Consider the following 24411-nt stretch of genomic DNA (forward strand, 5'->3'; position numbering starts at 1 on the left):
CTTACTACTGCATCAAGGCTTCACTTCCTGGATAACATGGTGATGTCACTTCCTGGATAACATGGTGATGTCACTTCCTGGATAACATGGTGATGTCACTTCCTGGATAACATGGTGATGTCACGCTCTGACTCCCAGAGCTGTGCGGGCTGTGGAGGATGATGGCAGGGGGACACTGAGGGACACAGGGCACTGGAGGGACACTGAGCATCCCTCTGCCGCCATCCTCTCCAGCAGCCACAGCCCGCACAGCTCTGGGAGTCGGGTTGTGACATCACCATGGTATGCAGGAAGTGACATCACCATATTATCCAGGAAGGTAAGCCTTGATGCAGTAGTAATTGCGGGGAAAAAAATCACTTTATAAGCATTATATAAGTGTATATTGGTGATTTGTATAACTTTTTGGGCGGGGGCAAAACAATACTTTAATAAAAATTTTCGCCAGACTTCTCCTTTAATCCTCTTTAAGGGGAATGTGTCAGCTAGATTTTCTTTACTGATTAGAGACAGATACTGAAACATGTTACTTTCTTTTGATCTGTTTATATTTCTTTGGTTGTATATTTCTTTAATTTCATTTTTAGCACATTATTAAGGGAGCATCCATCTTTGCTGATAAGTTTTTAACAGCATTTGGAGATATTCTTTACAGCAAACCCCATGGACATAAGCATCATTGTGCAAGATAGGAGGCTGAGCTCTAAACATCAGCTATGGTGACCTTTTACTGTAATCTTTTCTAGGCTTAGTGTCCAGAATAAAAACTGCTACATTTCAGGATAATTGTATAATATAGGCAGTAATATATGGAGATTTAACCCTTAGAGGACCCGGCCATTTTCAATTTTTGCGTTTTCGTTTTTTCCTCCTTGTGCTTAAAAGGCCATAGCACTTGCATTTTTTCACCTAGAAACCCACATGAGCCCTTATTTTTTGCACCACTAATTGTACTTTGCAATGACAGGCTGACTTTTTTCATAAAGTACACTATGAAACCAGAAAAAAATTCAAAGTGTGGTGAAATTGAAAGAAAAACGCATTTCTTTTATTTTTTATTTTTTTTAGTTTTTACGCCGTTCGCCCTGGGGTAAAACTGACTTGTTATATATGTTCCTCAAGTTGTTATGATTACAATGGTATAAAACATGTATAACTTTCTTTGTATCTGATGGCCTGTAAAAAATTCAAACCATTGTTAACAAATATATGTTCCTAAAAATCGCTCCATTTCCAGGCCTATAGCGCTTTTATCCTTTAGTCTATGGGGCTGTGTCAGGTGTCATTTTTTGCGCCATGAAGTGTTCTTTCTACCGGTACCTTGATTGCGCATATGCGACTTTTTGATCGCTTTTTATTACAATTTTTCGGGATTTGATGCGACCAAAAATGCACAATTTTGCACCATTTAACGTGCGAGATCGGAAATTAGATAAATTAATAGTTTGGCCGATTACGCACGCGGCGTTACCAAACATGTTTGTTTTCTTATTTATTTGTTTATTTTTATTTATAACATGGGAAAAGGGGGGTGATTCTGACCCCCCCCCCCCCCCATGATGAGATAATAAGGGATAAATATGAGAGGTTGGACAATCCTCTTTAAAGAGAACTATCAGCAGATTAGGTTAATCATACCGGCTCCCGATGCATCAGTGCGGACACCAGGATGCATCGGGAGCCAGTATGTGTGGGGGGAGAGCGGCGGCCAGGCAGGGAGTCAGCCCTGGGATAGGGGGGAGGTTCCCAGGATCCCGGAAGGAGGAGAAGGGGGAGGCAAGTCATCAGTGGCATCAGCGGCGGCAGGCAAGTCATATCCATAACCCAGCTACAACTCCCATCACCTGCTCATACTATGAGCAGATGATGGGAGCAGTAGTTGAGTGTATATAGTCCGGATCGGCGGGCGACGGGAATGCGGCAGATCGGCGGGCGGTGGGAATGCGGTGGAGCGGCGGGCTTACTGTGATATCCTAATGTACTGAATACATTTATGCAATACTTTGGGGAGCAAGGATGTATAGATGTAGATGTATTCATTCAATAAAGCATACTGTACACTACATTACTTTACATAGACATCTATAGAAACAATAAAGTCCCATAGACTTCTACATATAGAGCGCCCCCTGCAGGACACTCCATAGGAATTACACCTTTCATCGTGACATCACTGTATCTGAGAGAATTCTAACACTTCCTGATCTACTAAATTAAGGGTAATAGCCCTATATGTGCATTTCCCATAATTAATGTACATTAGTAATTTGTATAACAACATATCAAAAATTTATTTTGGCCGGACTTCTCCTTTAACTACTGATTCCCTTTAAGAGCCAAAAAATATTTTAGTACAGTCTGCTTGTACATGGAATTAAAGGCACAAGCCGTGCAGTCTGCTCTTACTTTAAGAGTCTAAACTTTAAGAGTCTCTTTCTATGAAATGCTCTGTGAATATAAGTAGCCCGGGTGAATACACAGTTCTTAAGCTGCACTGCTGTAAAGACTCTTCAATGTCGGCTTTCCAGAGTCAGAACCCATTATCTTCTCACAGTATCATAAAACTTAGCAGCTGAAATGACACGTTTCTAGGTCTATTATATTCAAACATGCGTCATAAAAGGTAAAATGCATTTTTCTCCACTATTGATCGTACTGCTGAATTTTCATGATAGCGTTGTAGCATTTCCTGTACTAAATTAATTTTCTAAACATTAAAGATGGATGGACACGGCGAGGGAGGCAAAATTCAATAAGCAATAACTGTACTCCTATGAATAAGAGTCTGGAGAGCCATGTATTCATAAAGAACTGTAAGCCTAAGCAACTCTATAATATAAACTATTACAAAACTAAAAAAAAAAACATAAAACCTACCAGCATGTTATATATGCTCCTATTCAATAAATGACTATCAATCCACTCATATCACTTCTAAGGTGGTGGTCAACCAAAAGCAAATTTTTTTTTTTTATTTATTATTATTTTTTTTGTATTTTTCTTTAAAAACTAAAACTAAATCTCCCTACCAAGACCTAAAAGTTAATGATTTATATTTCCATTTGAAAGGGAATCTGTCACCTAGAAGAAAACCACAAAAGAGGAACAGATCAGTTTTTTATATACCCATATTTAATGGCGTATAAGACGAATGGGGGTATAAGACAACCCCCAACTTTTCCAGTTAAAATACAGAGTTTGGGATATACTTGCCGTATAAGACTTTCCCTCTTCCATTGCACACCAAATAAAAATTATTAAAAAAACATCAGACAGCAGCAAGATCTGAGAGGCAGAGAAGGAGGTGCAGTAAAACCGGGAGGATACAAGGGTGGGCTACACGGGTGAAAGAGGTGTGTTGCCATTCTAACATATCTCTTTTTTCCATACCCCGGGCGCCTGCAGCTTGCTCTGCTCTTCATAAGGTTACATACATTGGGGATGCAGCCATTTTTGAGCTCCTCCCATCGTATTTGGTGACCACAGATTCTGCAGTTCGATTCTGAACTTTTTCAGCACCAGCCCTATAAGACGACACCTGGCGTATAAGACGACCCCTGATTTTTGAGAAGATTTTCTGGCTAAAAAGTAGTCTTAGGGTGGTATATACCGATAATACCTGTAAATGAGCGCCGATCTGCTAGATCGGCGCTCGTCTACTGGGCCTATTACACGGCCCGATAATCGTTTAACCGTTACCAATGGCCTTGCAGCCCTTGCTTAAACTATATACTTTACCTATCCACCCTCCAGGGCTGCTCCTGCAGGGCTGCTCCTTCTTCCCGAGTCCCGCGCACTCTAGCTTCACAGCGACCTGTCAGCTGACATGCGGCTAAGTCAATCACAGGAGGGGACCGCTCAGAAGCTAGAGCGCGCGGGACCCGGAGAGAAGCGGACCGCAGGAGCAGCCCTGGAGCATGGATAGGTAAAGTATATCGTCAGTCACCGGCCGCGCACCACTATTACATGTAGCAGTGCGCGGTCGGCGCCCGACAAATATAGGTTCTAACCTATATCAACGATCAGCCGATGACAACGATCATCGGCTGATCGTTGTATTTATTACACGGAGCGATAATAGCAATAATGGCGATTATCGTTCCGTGTAATAGTACCCTTATACGCAAGAAAATACAGTGGTGCCTTGGATTACGAGCAAAATTCGTTCCGGGACTGTGCTTGTAATCCAAATCCACTCTTAAACCAAAGCAAATTTTCCCGTAAGAAATCATTCAAATGCAAACAATTGGTTCCACACCCCAAAAATAATGATTTATTATTCTGAATAACATGTAAAACAAATGAAACAAACATTCAGAAACAGCAGAATATGTGATATTATAAGTTACTGTACAGTAATGGAGAGGATGGGGCACACAAGGACTGACAGAGACTGCAGGGAGCATGAAGGAATGAGCAGGACAGATGTGGGCACAGTATAGCAGCACTCACTGTCCGGGGAGAGAGGGGTTACAGCTATGAAGAGATTACCTCCACAGTCCTGTCCCCTGATGCAAGCCCCAGCCTGAAGTTGATCTGCTATGATTTGGAAGATGAGGGAGACTTCCTGGGTTAGAGTACAGAGCTTTAGACCCCGCTATGCAGACAATACCCCTCCCCCACTTGCGCTCCCACCCAGGGAGCTCTTAAACCAAAGCAATGCTCTTAAACCAAGTCACAATTTTGAAACACTGTGAGCTCTTAAACCAAAACGCTCTTAAACCAAGTTACTCTTAAACCAAGGTACCACTGTACAGTATTTTGTTGAACCTTTCTCCTGTGTCTTGACAGACACTATTGATGAGGAGCCTCCCCCTCCCTCCCCCTGTAGCATCTGCAGTGCACATTTTCCTCCCTATGTATCCTCTAACACAGTACAGCTTCCAAGATTTGACCTCCTTAATAACTTAGAAGTTTCCTACTCTATACTATCTGAGACTTTCTGTTCTGTACAGATCACTTTCTAGCAGTATCCTCCTTATCATCACATACATCAGTGTATAGATAAAGGAAGGGTACACAACAGAGGGAGCTCAAAACTCAGCCTCCCCTTCCCTGAGGAGTGACCTCTGGACAGGTCACAGTGCATGGCCAGAAAATGTTCCCATTTTATGAATAGGGTATGGGTCATTCTATGTCGAAAAGGGCTTGCTGTAAAGCATATTTGTAAATGCTGCAAAAAAAGAGCTCAGGCAAGTCCTTCTAATAACAAATACACACAAAAAATCCAAAATAATGAATTTAAGAGGTTTTTGTTTGTTTTTTTTGGGGGGGGAGAGCGGGTACATGTTGTCCAACTACATTTCCACAAATATCTTCAATCATATTTTCTGGTTCCACAATATAAAAAATCTTCACTCAATGCCACCCTCGAAACCTCAGATCAATTGAACCGTGAAAAAAAACATATTCAGTCCACTCCAAACTAAAAGGGTCTTCCATCCAAGTGGCGGCTCAAGCACTTCTCTTCACTCCAGTGACAATTCATTACAGTTCCTTCTTTTTAGTTTGAGATCCAGGACCCTGATGGCGACCCAGAGAAATACCATGATAGGTCACTCCGATACTGACAGTATGAATTGCTTAGTATTAAAGGGCATTTCCACTTATGAAAAGTTCAATGAACATATAACTAAGGTTCTTCCCGAGCTTTGAATTCCATCTGTATACGGTCGTCGCTTACAATGTTTTGCTTCCACGCTTCATCCTATCCATCAGCAATTCTAATTTTGTTTTGTGTGCTGTTGCCTGGTAACACATTCAAAGTCACATATTGCTTTTATTAAGACACAAATCCTTAAAAACAGCGATCGCTCCCCAGCGTCATGCTCTAACATGCCTGTGGCTTTTTTCATATAATGAAGCAGCGGGTACAGGATATTTTCTGTATAGATCTGCAGCTGTACAATATGAAACACTGCACAGTACTTTGGCGCTCTACAATAATGCAAAACTATATTGTGTTTCCTAAACAACATGTGCTGATTCAACGTGCTACAACGTCTACTCCATCACAAAACAAAAAACAAGACAATATTTTATAAAAAATTGTTATTATTACTATTATTTTTATATCATACGTACAATATATTGTACGATACAGATGAACATGGACTATTTAAGGGAAACTATCCGCAGGTCTGTTGAATTTAACCTGCTGACAGATCTCATTCTGCACGGCCGTCTAGAGCACTAGGGCGGGGCTACCCCCAGTGTAGCAATCTGCCCCCCCCCCCCACCACCACTTCTAATAATTATCAATGGAGCGAGCCAGCCAGCCAGGAACAGGGCGTTTTAGAGCATTCAACTCCTCCACCCACCAGGAGTCCAATGCCGAAAGTTCAGGGGTTCAGATAAACCCAATAGTTCGGTAATTTCGCTCATCACTACTAGCAGAAAAAGGCCAACAAACTGCAGAACTTACAATATTTATGGGATTCTGAGAAGTCACTGAAATCTATGCCACCTCTGAGCTGTAGATTTCAGCACATAGAAGGCAACTGTTCTATGTGCTGATGAGTTAAACATCACCTGATGCACTGAACTGGCTAATTAGCATATCAATAAAACTGAACAGCTGCCTGTCATAAGCCCCTTAAATGCCATGATTTATAGCAATCGCAACATTTAAGGAAGTCAGTGACAGGATAAGTACCTGTCACTGACTGCAGGGGTCCCGATCACTTGTGCTGAAAGGTGGGAGTATAATATTTACCTCTGTTCTGTCGGATCGGCGATCTTCTTAGGAAGACTCTATGTGCAGATTGCCGATAGTACTGATCAATCCTTTAAAATGGCATAGCATTAAACAGCATATGTAATCTAATGGAAGTCAATGGAAAAAGCCATCAATAGAAGCAAGCAACCATTCTGTGTACTGATGGATAAAATACCACCTGATGCGCTGAACCGGCTAATAAACATATCAATAAAATACTCATTACAATAAATGGACAAGTAGAGCGCCATAGATTTACTGTCAACAGCTTCTCTTCAAAAACTTTAGCCCGTGACAAATGAAAAACATATAAAACATGAACATATAATACAATATTGTTTCCTTGGATACATTCCAGTTCTTTTTCTGATGGTATCTTCCTACAAAACCTAGACATAAAAACTGCAAGAAAGAGAACAAAACAAACTCCTTGCGAATCCTCCAGCGAGAAATCAGCTTTTAAATGACTACGTTAAAATTTTCAAACTCCAGGAAATAAAAAAAAGTCACATGTCTGGAGTCACATATTGCTACCGCAATAAGAAGAAAACGTCCAAGCTGAACTGATGAATGGCTGCCTGGTGACACATCGAGAACTATTGCACGTATTCTAGTAATAAGTAGAACTCCGGGCTCTACAGGACAAGAAAAAAGTAACAAAAAAGAAGTGGGGTGTATAGTATATGATCACTAAACCTGTGTACAGAAATCCTCTTTAATCTATTCTCGTCCACAATACGGCTACTTAGGTTCCTACTGCTGATGCCCCATGCAGAAGTAACTTACAGTATATGAATGTTCCTGCCATGAAGCAGTGTTAATGTGTGCAGGGCTGTTTCACTGTGATTGGCCCCACACACATTAGTGTCCCAGAAGCCAAAGATAATGACAGGCAGCCGCAATCACGCAGCTGCCTGTCATTAACTCCTTAAAGGGGAACTATCGGCAGGTTAGACGAATCTAACCTGCTGATAGCCCCCTATTGCGCATGGGGCACTGAGGAGGAAAGTATGTGTCTTACATTCCCCTGTTCCTCCTCAGCACCGAGCCGGACCGCTTCCTCTAATGATAATCAATGGAGCAGACGAGGTGGATCAGCGCTATGGGGGCAGGGGAAATCCGCAATCTCAATCACTTTCCCTGACAGATGGGTGTATAATACTTACCTCCATCCTGTCAGATCGGCAGTCTTCTCATAGAGTCTGCCCTCAGGAAGACTCTATGTGCAGATGGCCAATAGTACTAATCAATGTTATTCAATGGCAAAGCATTAATCAGTATATGCATTCTAATGATTGCATATATAACTCCCCTAGGGAGTTATAAAATATTTTTAAAAATTAAAAAAATATATTTTTAAAAAACCCTCCCCCACTAAAACTTTAAATCACCCCCCTTCCCATTATACAAATAAAAATATGTACAAAAAAATAAATAAACATATAAATTGTAGCGTGCGTAATTGTCTGATCTATTAAAATATAACAATGTTGTTCCCGCACGGTGAAAAGCTTAAAGGAAAAGAGGGGTAAACACCAGGATAGATTATCTTTTTCAAAATTATATATCAGAAAAAAATTTGAAAAGTGATCAGAATTTTTTTTTACACCAATATGACACCATTAAAAACTATATGGTGCAAAAAAATTACACCCCAACCAGCCCTGTAGGTGAAAAAATAAAAGCGCTATGGCTCTTAGAAGGTGAGGAGGAACATTGCTTCAATTTGACCTGGAGATCCGTGCATCAATGACCTTTAGTCATGAAGGGGTTAAAGCAATATGCCATGTATTTAGATGCCAACCATATTAACAAATGCACAAATGCGCCTTTAGTATAATACGCAAAGCCAGGCAAAAGCCGATGCCAAACGACTTGGAGCCAGTGATATGGAATAAGTTTATAAATCATTCATTGAGCTGTAAAATCTGATAAAATCTCCTAATAAAAATAAACTTATATATAGGACATGTTAAGAAATCTTTTCATTCTAGATAGGGATGGCTTCCTTTATTGCAGCCATTATTAATCAGTTTTATTAAAGTCCAGAGTGCATAGCGACAATGTGAAGGCCCAGTTTTTTACATACATTTCATCTATATGGAATATGGGGGAAAAAAAAGCATTTTTCAGTTCTGCGGACATTGATTTTGCTAATGTAGTGTAGCGTGTACATGACATTTTTCTTAAGAGTTTAACACATTTTCTTGTATATATTAACCCCTTAGGCCATGTTCACATGGCGTAAGAGACCGGCCGTTTTTTAAGCAGTCTTAAGTTCCTTGTTGAGCACAGTAACCAATCCCAGCTCAGCTTTCATTTCACTAGAGCTCATAAATGTTTAAAAGTAGTTAAAGAGTACAAATTAGCTTTTTTAGTAAAGTAACTTACCCCCCTGTACTGTTTTTCTCACCCATGGATCTGATCACTTCCTGCTTTTCTCTATGAACTGTGACCCTGCTGTTGCCATGCAACAGTCCACACACAATCCCCTTGTTTGTAAGCACAGTGGAGAGAAACTGCCAGTGCTTCCAGGAGACTGTTGTTGAACTGAGCATGCCGGGCCCACCTAAGTGGGTCATATCCAAGGGCATAAAGTTATCAGAAAGTCGGATGCAGTCTTAAGGCTGCCTGGAAAACATGGATGCATCCATGTTTTTCTGGACTGTCTAGGGCGGCATCAAACATCAAAGTACTGTGAAACAAGTTGTCTGGAAGAAGACAAATCCTTTAAAAAAAAGACCTTAGTTCACAAAAGATGGTTACATGCAGTTCAGAGAGTTGAGTAGGGTATTAAAGTTACTAGATGTGTGCATGAATATGAATAAATTGCAGCCCCTGCTAGAAGACAGGGTGATAAGAGATTTACTCTAATTACAATGTTGTTAATATGTGTCACTATAATATTGCAGCGCATGATTCTGGAATCCAACTGTGTTCAATCAACACTTTCTGTAGGCCTGTTGTTTGCAGTATTTTCACTTTACAGACCATAAATCAAGACTTAATAGCTGTGATGAGACCTTAACTATCAGATGGGAAGACCTACATCTTTTTTCAACAAGTGCAGTGTCCCAGAGCGGGTGTCCTCTGCTTTATGTAGAATATGTAGGTCGGTACTTACCGTATTTCTATGCTCTGGGGCTGGAGGATGTAGTTTGCTGCTCCCGCAACCAGTTGTTAATGTGTCTTATCTCTTATATAGCTTGGCAGAGGAAATAATTAGTCTAAGGGTTAACTGTGAACTGTATTGACTACTAAGCATTTTCTACTATCCATGCCACTGTATGATGTTTGTTATATGCACTGAAATAGGTATCTCAGGGTGTCCTGTAGCCTATCACAGGCACCTTTCTTAGTTTTTCTTCCCAATTAGAGGCCCCTGAAGGTAGATAGATAGATAGATAGATAGATAGATAGATAGATAGATAGATAGATAGATAGATAGATTGGAGCTAGTTGGGGCATGTTAGTTGGAGAGATTGAGAGAGACACTACACGAGGGAGAGAGGATACTGAGGGGATTCTCCTAGGGCCTGGCCTGGAGGCCAGGACCAGGGCTGGTTCCAGGTTTTTGCGGGCCCTTGGGCGACAGAGCCTCAGCAGGCCACTCATCCTTCCACACACTATGCATAATCTCTTGAGACACCACTAACATTCACAAATACACATTACTGACACAGACATTACTGACACAGATCACTGACTGACACACACACACTTACTTACTGACACACATTACTAAGTGACTGACTGACACAGACATTGGCTGACTGGCTGAAACAAACACACACAGCACTTACAGCTATGTTTTCTCCCTCTTCCTCTCTGCCAGGCCGATCTCCACACTGTATGATTAGGTTGAGGACCTTCCAATCATGTGATCAGGTCCTTTATCCCTCTCTCTGCTGAACGCTGGCAGTTCCTGCTCTTTCTCCTGTGTATTCTGATGGTCAACACTCACCCTGCACTACAGTGCAGCAGGCTGAACATCAGAACATTGGGCCCCTCTCCCTCTCTGGGCCCCTGGAGGCACTGGGGCCCCGGCACTTGCCCAGTTAAGCCCTCTGCTAACGCCAGCCCTGACCAGGACCCATCTGTGGGTTGTTATACTAAATTAGAGTGTGCATGCAGAACTTTATTCTTTTAAGCACACCTGACCCCCTAGCCATGCCCGGCTACAGTACTTCACAGTGAGGCTGCATTAGAGTCACACTTGACAACCCTATCCACGCTGGGTGGCAGATCTCTCGAGTCCTGAAGGTCATTCCAGGATATCAAGTCAGTGGCTAGGTAAGCCAAGATAGCTAAAAACTCCATTACAAGCGCTAGATCCTCTTAGAGTTCTCCCCAACAGCTAGCTTCTCCCACTGGGTGGGCTTACGTTCCTGGTCTAGTGTCACTAATGTTCATGTTCATTACAGGTACTTGTTCTTTTAAACCCCCACAGACGAGAAAACAAAAAAGGGCATATCTTCAGCGCTCCTCCAGTGTCCTCCGCTGATCACAGCCGCCTTCACTTTAGAGACAAATCTGTTTTGGAAGTGACAGCCCGCTCAGCCATTGATGTCCTGTCTCAGTCAGTGATTGGCTTTGCAGGCTGTCACTCCTAAAAGGTTGGTGTCAGAAGTGGAGGTGGCTACGATCAGCAGGGGACACCAGAGACCCATAGGAGGGCACCAAGAGAGCCCGGAGAGGTAAACAGGCTCTTTCTTGTTTTCTATATAACAGCAGCAGTATATAAAAAAATTATCAAACACTGGACAACACCTTTAAACTGTTTCCCCCTCCATGGCCCTTGGACCAATACTCTACCCCCGAGTCTTGGTTCCATCCCTATCTGCTTGGTTCCATCCCTTCTATGTATATTTTACCAATATACAGCAGTGATGTTTTTAGGAACAGTATAATGTATATGTTCTCATATAACCACATTATGCCTCTATGATAGTTATACCTTTGTTTAGAGGACATAAGAATCAGAGTGAATTTTGAGCACGCTCAGGTCCGTCCAAACCCGACCGTGTGGCATTTGAATACCAGGCTACATTAACTTTTTCAGCCACAATCAAATGCCACACACTCGGGTTTGGAGTACCTGTCATTAAAAAGAACTTTTGACTAGAGATGAGCGAACCGGGTTCGGGTTCGAGTCCATCCAAATCCGAGCATTCGGCATTTGATTAGTTGTGGCTGCTGAACTTGGATAAAGTTCTAAGGTTGTCTGGAAAACATGGATACAGCCAATGACTATATCCATGATTTCCACATAGCCTTAGGGGTTTATCCAACTTCAGCAGCCACCGCTAATCAAATGCCGAAAGTTCGGGTTCGGATGGACTCCAGCATGCTAAAGGTTCGCTCATCTCTACTTTTGATACATCAGGGATGTCAAAAGTTTTTGATCATAGTAGGTCCCACTGCTAAAAGTCTTTAAAGCTTTGTGGTATGTTTAGGTATATTTTATAATGGTAAACTCCTTTACATGTTCAGGGGAATCATTTTGTTTGTGCATCCAGTTATATCACTGTATTATGTCATTTGAATAGTTTTCATGCGGATGTATTATGAAATCACAGCGTGTTCCATACATAAATCCATATATTAATTATGTATTCTCTCTTTTTTTTTTTTGGCAAACTGTATGAGGAATTTAGTGACACGCACTGGGCATCCAGTTTATCTGGCTCTAGTAATTTTATTGGAAGGCAGGAAGAAAGGCAGAACAACAGAGGAGCATCACTAAAAAGAGCTCTAAGAAAAGGTGCTCCAGGATTTTTTTTTTTTTTTTTTTTTTTTTGGGGGGGGGGGGGGGGCAATAACATACCAGAAGAGGTAACAGGTTCTCATTAAAAGGGTTGTTTGGCCAGGCTGGTTCCATTCATTCAAAGCACAATTTATCTGTATTTTAAGTTATCAGTGTGGGTCCCTGCGGTCAAAATCCCACCTGTCAGCCATTTATCCCCTTTCCTTTGTGCAGCTTTTAATCTTAGGATAACCTTAATCTTAGGATAAAGGGGTAGTTCTAGAACCTATAAAGCTACTACCTTGCTTGCTCCTCGGCACTCCCAGTAGCTTTTTCCTAGCTTAAAGCGGGTAGGTGGCGTCACCAGGGTACGTTCTAAGGTGTAAACACAGCATGCAGGCGAACCACTCCTACACAAGTGGCCGATGTTGCTGTAGTTTCACCTACATGCAGCAGTTGCAACTTAGCATGCCGCTCCAACGCGCCCACAAAGGGAATAGCTTTAAAGTATTGTATTGCCCTCCAAAAGTTATACAAATTACCAATATAAACTTATTATGGGAAATGCAAAGTGTTTTTTTTCCCTGCATCAAGGCTTCACTTCCTGGATAAAATGGTGATGTCACTTCCTGGATAACATGGTGATGTCACACCCGACTCCCAGAGCTGTGTGGGCTATGGCTGCTGGAGAGGATGATGGCAGGGGGATGCTCCGTGTCCCTCCAGTGTCCTGTGTCCCTCAGTGTCCCCCTGCCATCATCCTCTCCAGCAGCCACAGCCCGCACAGCTCTGGGAGTTGGGTCGTGACATCACCATGTTATCCAGGAAGTGACATCACCATGTTATCCAGGAAGTGACATCACCATGTTATCCAGGAAGTGACATCACCATGTTTTCCAGGAAGTGACATCACCATGTTATCCAGGAAGTGAAGCCTTGATGCAGTAGTAAGTGCAGGGAAAAAAACACTTTATGTGCATTCCCATAATAAGTGTATATTGGTAATTTGTATAACTTTTGGAGGGCCATACAGTCACCAGACATCTCCTTTAAGGACAACCCTTTTAGGAAAAACAAAAGTGTATGTTACTGTTTTTTGCATTGTATGGACTTTGAAAGGGGAGTAGATGAATGAATGTTCTTTGGTTACCTGTAGTACAACCATGATGCCAGAAATGCCCACGCTCATTGTGGAGGAGTACACATAGACATGTAGTCCATTTAGAATGTCTGATTAATACCTGTGACCTATCTAGTAATATCGCTTGAAGTATTGTTTGAAATAACTTTCATCCAGAGCAGATGGTTTTATTATACCTTTGTACAATGTCAATGGGCACTTGTGCCTCTGTCTATGCCCACTCTTCCATTATTACCACAGCATACACTTAGGCCTGACAGCACATCTCTATCCCACATACCGCTCTTTCAAAGTTGACTGCTGGAAAGAAAAGCAATCATCTGTGATTGATAGAGAAGTGAATCATTCCCTGCCGTTTCTCCACCTTTTAATTGCACAGAGATGACTGTCTTTACCTATTTACTTGGGTGAAAGTAGGAAAAACGTCAACTACAAACAGTGACTCTTAAAAGCCATGAATCACAACTATAGAAGGTTCCTTATAACGTCACAAAACTCAAGAGAAGGCAGAAAAAACTTCAAATGGTCTTGTTGAGAGATATAAAACAGATGGGATTAAAGGGGATGTCCCTCCGGTAAATATTTATTGTATAGAACATGAACAATTAACAATATTTGCCATTTACATAAAGACATTAAAGAGGTATTCCGCTCAAACATAACTTTTGATATGTGGCTGCCCATGGTGAAACTGACAATTCATTCCAAATTTTCTATTATCTATTCAGTCTCCTTCCCCAGCTAGCTGCTGCTTTTTGCTGAAAGCACAAAAATCTGTGTGTCGCTCACTGGCTTTGTCTGCAACATTGTAGGTTCTTTGTGTGGTGCGCAGTGGTCGACCGGTCACTTGCCAGATGGTGCTGTGTGACGCCACTACTGTGGTGGTTGATCGGAGTATAACCCAGCCGGATGGTAGGTTGTCGTGACGGCAGTGCTGGTTGGGCAGACAGGTATGGGGGCACACCTGCTTTTATTTTAGGATGGCTTGCTATACCCTTTCCCTGGTCGGTGACCTGCCGGGCTGCGAGGGGGTCCCTTGGGCGCTTATCACGATTGTCCAGAGTGGAGTTATGACCCACCCAGACTATCGGCACTGCCACCCACAGAAAGGGGCGATGACCCAAGGACGGTGTAACTACTGTGTAGGTGCTTGAGCAGTAACCATAAATAAACTCTTCTTTACTGAAGGAACACTTAATACACCAGCTCACAATAGACTTCTGACTTGACTGGACAGAATCTGTGCTGAGAGCTTTAGAGGTAGACTAATAGTGCTGGCTTGGTTGCGTGCTGAGAAGTAGACTAAGCTCAGAATAGTGGAGTAGAATAGGTCGTGAGAGTTCAGAGTAGTGAAGAGGAGTTTGTCTCGAGAGTCCCAACCCAGTTTAGAAATATGCTCTGCTGGAACTTTAGAAGAAGAAGGAGAATACTTGAGAGTACTTGAGAGTAGAAGAATACTTGTGCCCGTGTTTCGACCTCTGTCGTGATACCACCTATACTACCTATTTCCCTGCAGTGTCGGGTGACCCATCCTAACAAGGTGACATAACCCCCAGTCCTTGTTACCCGAGTTGAGCAAGGTAGCCAAGATTACCTGGTTTCACCTGCACTTTGAGATAGAGTACGTAGGCTTCTAGCGACTTTGCTCTATCTGGATTAGTTCCTTTAGAGATGTTCAACAGCGTGGGCGGGGATGATCCCTGAATTGTCCTCTCTTGAATGGTTTAGCACTGCATAGTTAAAAGAAGTGTTGCTTTTAAGGGAAGAGTCTCTGCGTCTCCCATGTGTGTCCTTCCACTACCACACTCCAGACTAGACTACACTGGACTTGGTGGGGGACCTGGCAGAGCCAGGGCCCAGCGGGACTACAGCAGGGACCGTTTTGTCTTGCTTCCTCTCTCTACCAAGACTTAGATAAGACTGACTAAGTGTGGGTTTGCACTTCCTCTCCCCATGTGACAACTTCCTACAGGGTATGTAATAACTCCTGTGAGTGGTGGAGAAGAAAGTGTAGAAAAAGAAGAGGATAGAGATAGGTGGAGAAAAGAAAGATCTCTCATTGGTGCACAGATCACAGATAAACAATAACCCCTTGCTCACTACAGCTGCGCATTATACAAGTACAAAGATACATACTAGCGACATCTAGTGGCAAAACTTAGGCATAACTTCATTACCACTTTAATTGTAGTACAGGCTTTTGCGAGGGGTGTACAGACTAGCAACACCCGTGGTGGGACACCAAATTTGTAATGCTGGGAAGGTTATTCTGAGGTCAAGTTGCTGATGAACTGGCAGTGATCTGAGAGGGTGGAGGAGGGGGAGACAGACAAAAGCTCACAAACAGTTTTTTGTGTTTTAAGCAGAAAGCAGCAGCTCAAAACTGGGGGAAGGAGACTAAATAGATCATAAGTATGGAATGAATTGTTAATCTCACCATGGGCAGCAACATATGAAAAGTTATGGCTGAGTGAAATACCCCTTTAACTTACACATTATGTCTTCGCCTAGCGTTTAAAGTGTATAGCAAAGAGGACGCACATGTTCAGTCTCTCTTCCCCTAGCCAGTTCTCTGTATAGTGATCCTCCGTTCACTGCAGATAAACCAATAGAAATATTGTTTTGTTTTTTCAGGGAAAAACCAGAGCAGTTGTAATAGCATAATATAGTAGCTGAAATGTATATGGGAAATGCTTCTACCAAATGTATCTTGTAGAAAATATTTTACATGTCTGTACCAATATCTCAGCCGAGTATGATGTGTTAGCTATTTGCTTTGGCAGTGTAGGTGTTGGGCTGCTGGGTTGCTATCTCTGCTAGTGCTTGCTGAGACGGTGGTGGTGGTAGATGCCACAGTGTGCTATGCTTGATACATACTAATGTGAGAAGTCAGGTGGGAGACACCAGGGGCTTATACTGATATAATTGGTTACAGATGAGACATGATAATGTTGTGTTTACACGGAACGATCTTGCAAATTCGCACAATAACGATCGAATTCGAACGATAATTGTACGTGTAAACGCAGCGAGAAATCGTTCATTTTGATCTTTCAACAACTTCTTAAATCGTCGTTGATCGTTCGCAAAAAATTCGCAGACCGTTCCATTTGAAAAGTCGTTCACTGATTTAACCAATGTGTGAGATAGGCTTAAAGCGATCACAAAACGATCTCAAAACGAATTTCCAAACGATATTTCGTACTGTCTAAATGCTGATCGTTATGAACAAAAAAACGTTACTCCGACATCGTTAATCGTACGATTGGGCGAATTATCGTTCCATGTAAACGTAGCATAATTTATGTCAATGTTTAAAAGAGTCCATAATTTGGCACTTTATACACAAGGACAAGGTAGGACTGGTCCAGTCTTGTCAGTGTTGATATATCCAGTTACAATGCATTTTTATGGACCCAATGGAGAAGAAGATGACAAGTTATCCTATTATAGGGAAGTATGTTCTGGTAATGCAGAGAGAGGAAGGGAATAATTGATAAAAACAAAAGCTGTAAATAAAAGCGTCCAGAGATGTGTGGCTACCATTCATGATGTGTCCATTCCCCTGATGGAGCAATTTGCACAGTAAAACTTTGGGGTTAGCAGTCAGTTAGCAGTCCAGTCAACAACACACCATTAAGAAATTTGAGTACAATTTGCACTTTTCTTAGTGACACCCACATATTGAAATTTTAAAGTGTTACTGTTGTTATAACTTTCAAAATCTAAATCAACAGTAGATGTGATATAAAGCAAATTTGTAATTTACATTCATTATTTTTTTTTGTTTGTTTTCGTGCTGTAAAACAAAGCTGAACTTACCAGCAATCCAGGTCCAGTCTCCTGAAGGAAGATTCTTAGACTTGTGCTGGTTGTAAAAAAGAGACTTAACACAGGAATTCTGGGCAGAACAGAATCACGGCTCAATGTGTCCATCAGTAACATGACTGCCTTCTCTCTGAGCGTTCAGATGGCCTGGAAAACACAGGACTTCCTGTTTTTTGACTCTTTGAGAAAAAAAAACTGTCAAAACAGGAAGTGCCGTGTTTTCCATGATAACTAAAAATAATAATAATAATAATCAATGTAAATTGCTTGCTTTATATTGTAAAACATGCTTTATATCACATCTATTGTTGATTTAGATTTTGAAAATGATAATGACAGTGACACTTTAAAGAGTCACTGTCGTATTTTTTTTTTTTTTTTTTTGCAGAAATCAATAGTCCAGTCGATTTTAAGAAACTTTGTAATTGGGTTTATTAGCCAAATATGCCATTATCTGCATTTAAAAAGCCTTTTTCTAGGTCCCCCCCCCCTTCCTCTTTTCCATCCACTGCAAAAAATCAGGAAATTGTGACTTGTTGCATCAGACGTACCCAGTCTGTTCTAGGGAGAGGGGAGGGGGGAGGAGGTAGTTACCCAACAGCAGAAAGCAGATAACAGAGGATTACAGGCAGGAGCTGGGTGACAGCTGTAATCAGAGGTCAGAGAGGTCAGTGCTGACTGTCAGAGGAGATAAAGGGTGAGGTATTTGTAGATTAACTCGTTGTTGTCCTGTTTTGGTCTTTTATTTAGCTCTCTCTCCATAGGAGAACAATGAAGACAGGGGGGAGAGCTTCAAACTGCTTTTTCATGATAAAAATGCATTTTCCGCTAATAAACCTAATAACAAAGCTTCTTAAAATTGCTGATTTCTGCAAAAAAAAATTCACGACAGTGACACTTTAAGAGTAGTTAATATAATTGGGCTGGTTTTCTAGAGAAGCCACTTTTTGTGTTCAGAATTAGGGTAAATGCACACGGGAGGATCCGCATCGGATTTAACACTGCGAATTTGCAGCAAAATCCACAGCAGGTCTATCCCCTGTGAATTCCAATGTGATTACATACTTGATTGCCCTCCCGCTGCCAGTATGTAAGTGCCGGCCCCATTAACCCCCGCTGCTCCAGATGATACATTACCGTCAGCACGATCTGGACGCATCTGAGGCTCCAGGCTCCCGGAGGTCCAGCGCAACCAATCAGTGCACAGCCCTGCTGCAGTCACTGATTGGCTGCGCGGGACCTCCAGGAGTCGGGAGTCTCAGATGCGGCCGGATCATGCTGCCGGTAATGTATCATCTGGAACGTCGGGGGTTAATGGGGCCAGGGCTTACATACATGCGAGTATGTAATCATATTGGAATTCACAGGGGATGGATCCGCTGCAAATTTAGCTGCAAATTCGCAGCGTTAAATCCTCTGCGGATCCGTCCGTGTGAATTTACCATTAGTGTTGAGCAAAGAGGTCCAACTTGCTGAGCATTTAGGTTCAGAGAATGTTGCTGAACCCGAACAGTTGGCCTCTCCACTCAACACTATTCATGATAATGCCATGCTATCCCTAGTACAGCGGGAGATCCACTTAAAGAGGTAACTGTAAATTTGTTATTGAGGTTACACAGGTTCTTCATCATGTGTACTAAGGACTATGGGGGAGATTTATCAAACATGATGTAAAGTGAAACTGGCTCAGTTGCCCCTAGCAACCAATCAGATTCCACCTTTCATCCCTCACAGACTTTTTGGAAAATGAATCTGATTGGTTGCTAGGGGCAACTGAGCCAGTTTCACTTTACACCATGTTTGATAAATCTCCCCTTCATGTTTAGGCTATTGATGAATGTATAACATGTGGTTGTACAGTTCTGACTTTCTTTTAACAACTGTGGTTTAAGGCCTCCTGTACATGACCATATGAGTTTCGGGGTCAGAAAACCATAGATCTGTAAGTCACAGACGGTCCACAGAGTGGCATCCGTATGCTGTCCTTAATCCATTCATTTTACAAGGCCCAACTCTTGTTTGTGGAGCCTTTAGAAGACTAAATCATTCGTACAGCCGGGCCAAATGAATGATTAATGGATCATTTGTGCAGCCTATTAACCTAATGGTAGTCGTCCACACATTTCCATTTACATAGGAAGGTGTGTGGGCAAATACCAATGGTTTTATTTCCTGCACAAAAGATGTGACCAGCTGATGAACAAAAGATTATCAGCAGTGAGGCTACCTTCAAACTTCCGTAGTGCAGCCCGTGATTGCGGACCTGTGGACCGCACTACGAATGTGCATCTGCAGTGCTCCGTGCTTCATGAAGCACTACATAACTGCTTCATTAGTGTAGCGATCCGTGCCACAAAATGTGGTCCACATTACAACATGTCGTTTTCCATTGAATACCATAGATTCTATGTTATGCCCACAATTACGTGCCCACAATTGCGGGCAGAACAACGGACGTGTGAATTTAGCCTAAGAGTTCCTGTCTGCACATTGCCTCGTAAAGTATTCCTTACCACCTTGACACTACTTCTTGACACTATATCACTATAGTAATGGTACATAATGATAAACCATCTATATCTAGAAAGATCTGGATGTCAAAAAACATTCCGTTTGTAAGTTTAAACATAAGCTACATACAGTCTGCATCTGACCTTTTCCTTATCTTATTATAGATGTGATTTGACATTCAAGAGAAAAAATATCAGTTCCATGTTTCTCTGTATGTTTTATAGTTTTCAAAAATCCCAAGCTGGCAAAACCTTAAAGAGGCACAGTTGCAATTTTTTTTTTTTTTTTTTAATTTTTTTAAGAAATCAATCAGAGGTTGTGATCACAAGCAGTTTTGCAATATACTCTCTATTTTTTTTGGTTCTGGTTCAAATTAAAAGAGAGAAAGCACATGAAGTCCCACTCTTTTCCGCACTCACAGAAATGGCTTGGTATTGATTGACAGCCATTCCTGAGCGCACACGGAGTGGAACAAGTCTGCGCATGTGCAGAGAATCTTGGAAGTGTTTGCATTGTATGGTCAGCTCTCCTGTCACACAGCACCAAAACCTCTGTAACCACACAGTGACTTTATACTGACTGAATTGCTGCATAAGGCCTCATTGACATTATCCCCCCAAAACAAATGCAGCCCCCCCACCGCCTGGCATCAGAGATGACAGGAGCGCAGAAGACAACCACTCCTTGTCTACTCCCCCCGTGCCAGTGAACATGTGAGCCGGCCGGCACGGGGGGAGTAGACAAGTAGTTGTCTTCTGCGCTCCTGTCATCTCTGCTGCCAGGCAGCAGGGAGGATCTGCGCCGCGATCCGCACTAGGACATGTCCTATTTTTCCACGTTGGGGGTCACGGCATGGATTGTGTGAATGGCTGCATTCATTTGAATGGTTCCTAAACTTGTACGGGACGCATGAAGGCAGCCTAACAAAGACCGTTGTCTCCTGGAAAGTAAATTGCTCTCAGTTGATATACAACCTGGATGATATTTAGGTGTCATTCCTTGCGTGAGCGCAGAAAGGACTGGGACTTTCTGTGTTAGGTCTTTTTTTTAACAGAAAAAAGACCAAATATCAGCGTGGAAGGAGCATGGACCACAGTTTGGCCATATGTATAACATTACTTTAAACATAAAAAAAACTTTAAAAAAAAAAAACTGTTGATTTCTCTAAAAAAAATTGCAACCCATCAAATCATAATCTAAGTCAGCAAGTCCACTAAGGGTAGGAACAGGCAGAGCTCTACACATGGCCTGATCACTCGGGGCACATCACACACAGCTATAATTTGCACCTCGGGGTTGGCCTGCTCTTTTTCATATTACACAATCTGATAATACTTACAGTTGCTTTAGATGTTGAGTGATTAATTATATTTTCACAGTACAGTGATTCTCGAAAATATGGAGCAGAGGCTAGGCTCTACCTCAGTCACGGCCTATCCTCCAGGGACAGCGGCAGGCTGTGTGACAGTAATGCGTCCTAGCATATCTGTTCCATAGACTTCTCTATAGAAATCTGACCTATCTTACCTATAGTGGAGCACCTCCTACCAATTATCTGCTTTCCCATAAGGTTCGAGAGGATTAAGTGTGGAAAAATGTTTAGCATCCAGCTAAGACAGACATCTAAATGTCCTATTAGACAAAGTGATTTTTAATGATTAACGTTAAACGATCGTGAACAAGATTGTTTAACGTTAACCTGAAATCGTTCACCATATTACACAGAACGATAGTCATTAGTTAAGATCATTACTAGGATTGCTTACTCCATCTGATCCCAGCAAATGTAGGAACGACGTAGAATCATGCTGTGTTAACACAGAACGATTATCGTTTGAATTTTCACCATAACGATCGCATTTGAGTGATAATTGTTCCGCGTAAACACAGCAAACGATCAAGCGACAAGCGAAAAATCGTTAATTTTGAGCTTTCAACATGTTCTCAAATCATTGTTCGTCGTTCGCTAAAAATTTGCAGATCGCTTCGTGTAAACAGTCTTACAAAGATTCACCCTATGTGAAAGATGGGCTTACGCGATCTTAAGAACGATCGCAATAACGACTTTTCTTCCGAATTTTCTAACAAATTTTTTAACGATTTATTCGTCTTAACGCTGATTGTTATAAAAACCAAATTGTTGCTTCAAAATCGTTAAACGATCGATTGGGTGAATTATCGCTTCGTGTAAACGCAGCATCACACTGAACGATTAGTGAATGATTGTGGAATTACAGCGAATGATTAACAAGGATTTTGGTGCCAGCACCAAATAAACTATGAACTATTTCTCGTTTAATCGTTACCTGCATTTACATGAATCGATTATTGTTTAAATTCGAACGATATAACGATAATTTGAGAGACAATCGTCCCATGTAATAGGGCCCTAACTTAATGGACTTAATTTGATGAACTCTCTTAGTAGTCATAGCAGAACCTCCCCGACCCCACAATGTATACTAGTCCCCCCTCTATCAGCATAACATTATCCTACTAGTGAAAGCAGAGCTTCTCCTTTCCCAGTTGTCAAAGGAGAACCCTCCCTTTACCAATGGTCAAAGCAGAACCCTCCCTTTACCAGTAGTCAAAGCAGAGCCCTCCCTTCACCAATGGTCAAAGCAGAGGCCCTACTTTCCCAGTAGTCAAAACACAGCCCTCCCTTTTCAGTAGTCAAAGTAGAGCTCCTTCATTCCCAGTAGTCAAAGTACAGTCCCCATTCCCAAAGGTAAAGAAGAGCCCATTCTTTCCCATTATTCAAAACAGAGCCCTATATATCCCAGTGCATTTAGACAATTACAAAAGGGGCATACACACCCGTCACTGACAGCTGTAATGTGTTCTCCTTGCACCTTGTGACTGCCCCTCCTGGGAACTATGGGGTTGAGTACAGCCTGCTTCTATACATCGAAAAATGGAAGGCCGAAAGGAAGATTTTGTTGCAAAGGATAATTCTAGTGACCATGGAGACCACATTTTGTCGGGTACGCCATGAAATAAACATTAGATTGTTGATGGACATGGCTAATGTCTGTGAGCTGCTTAAAGGTCATGTAACATACTGCAGCTGAGGGTAAAGCAACATTCACAGAGAGAAAAGAGGAGCACGGGCTATTCGATCCATAGCCGAGACCAGGCCATATATCATATAGAAGAGATCAATTAGTAATTTGTTGTTTTAACTTATTGTCTTGTCATCCAAGGTGACAACCTTCACAGACCATCCCTGAAAACAGACATCAGGAGGCTGACATCCCTAACATATGTCCAGCCTAGAAATGGACTGGCCATGGGTATGGGACTACGGAGAATAATGGTTACTTCTGGCTTGGACTTTTCTACCCATGAAAATAAAAGAAATCAAAAGATTAGGAGTCAGCATAAAAAATTGTGTTGCGTTATCAAAATTTTGGAATATTGGTCACTTGGCTTTTGGGATTAGTCAAGCCCAGTCCTGATTTTTAATTGCAATGATAATAAAATAATGGAATGCATGAAAAGAGGCATAGATATTAACTCTTAGAGGACCGGGCAAATTAAAATTTTTGCATTTACGTTTTTTCCTCCTTGTGCTTAAAAGGCCATAGCACTTGCATTTTTTCACTTAGAAACCCACATGAGCCTTATTTTTTGCGGCACTAATTGTACTTTGCAATGACAGGTTGAATTTTTTCATAAAGTACACTGCGAAACCAGAAAAAAAATTAATGTGTGGTGAAATTGAAAAAAAAAAAACGCATTTCTTTTATTTTGGGGGTATTGCTTTTACGCCATTCGCCCTGGGGTAAAAATCACTTGTTATATATATTCCTCAAGTCATTACAATTACAGCAATATGTTACATGTATAACTTTTATAATATATGATGGCTTGTAAAAAATTCAAACCATTGTTAACAAATATATGTTCCTTAAAATTGCTCCATTCCCAGGCTTATAGCGCTTTTATCCTTTGGTCTATGGGGCTGTATGAGGTGTAATTTTTTGCGCCATGATGTGTTCTTTCTATCGGTACCTTGATTGCGCATATGCGACTTTTTGATCACTTTTTATTACAATTTTTCTGGATTTTATGCAACCAAAAATGCGCAATTTTGCACTTTGGGATTTTTTTGCGCTTACGCCATTTACCGTCCGAGATCAGGAATGTGATTTATTAATATTTTGGGCAATTACGCACGCGGAGATACCAAACATTTTTGTTCATTTATTTCTTTTTATTTATAACATTTAAAAAGGGGGGTGATTCAAACTCTTATTAGGAGAGGGGGCTTTTTATTAATAACACTTTTTTTTTTTTACTCTTATACTAGAAGCCCCCCTGGGGTTAGGGTTATTCCCCCTGGGGTTAGGGTTATTCCCCCTGGGGTTAGGGTTATCCCCCCCTGGGGTTTGGGTTATTCTCCCTGGGGTTTGGGTTATTCCCCCTGGGGTTAGGGTTTTTCCCCCCTGGGGTTAGGGTTATTCT

The 24411-nt window shown here is 41.7% G+C and overlaps 1 protein-coding gene across 3 annotated transcripts in view; it reads right to left on the minus strand.

Moving 5' to 3' along the window:
• PTPRN2 (protein tyrosine phosphatase receptor type N2) overlaps nucleotides 1–24411 on the minus strand; it is a 742556-nt gene that overhangs the window by 692621 nt on the left and 25524 nt on the right. The window contains exon 1 of one of the 3 annotated variants that reach the window (XM_069958898.1): nucleotides 9110–9128. The exons of the other annotated variants lie outside the window; for them this stretch is intronic. The gene's annotated coding sequence lies outside the window, so the exon portion shown is untranslated. Of the gene's footprint in view, nucleotides 1–9109; nucleotides 9129–24411 lie in introns of those variants that run through there. 3 annotated transcript variants of the gene reach the window in all.

The sequence above is a fragment of the Dendropsophus ebraccatus genome, chromosome 2 (genome assembly GCF_027789765.1).
Source record: "Dendropsophus ebraccatus isolate aDenEbr1 chromosome 2, aDenEbr1.pat, whole genome shotgun sequence".
NCBI lineage: Eukaryota > Metazoa > Chordata > Amphibia > Anura > Hylidae > Dendropsophus > Dendropsophus ebraccatus.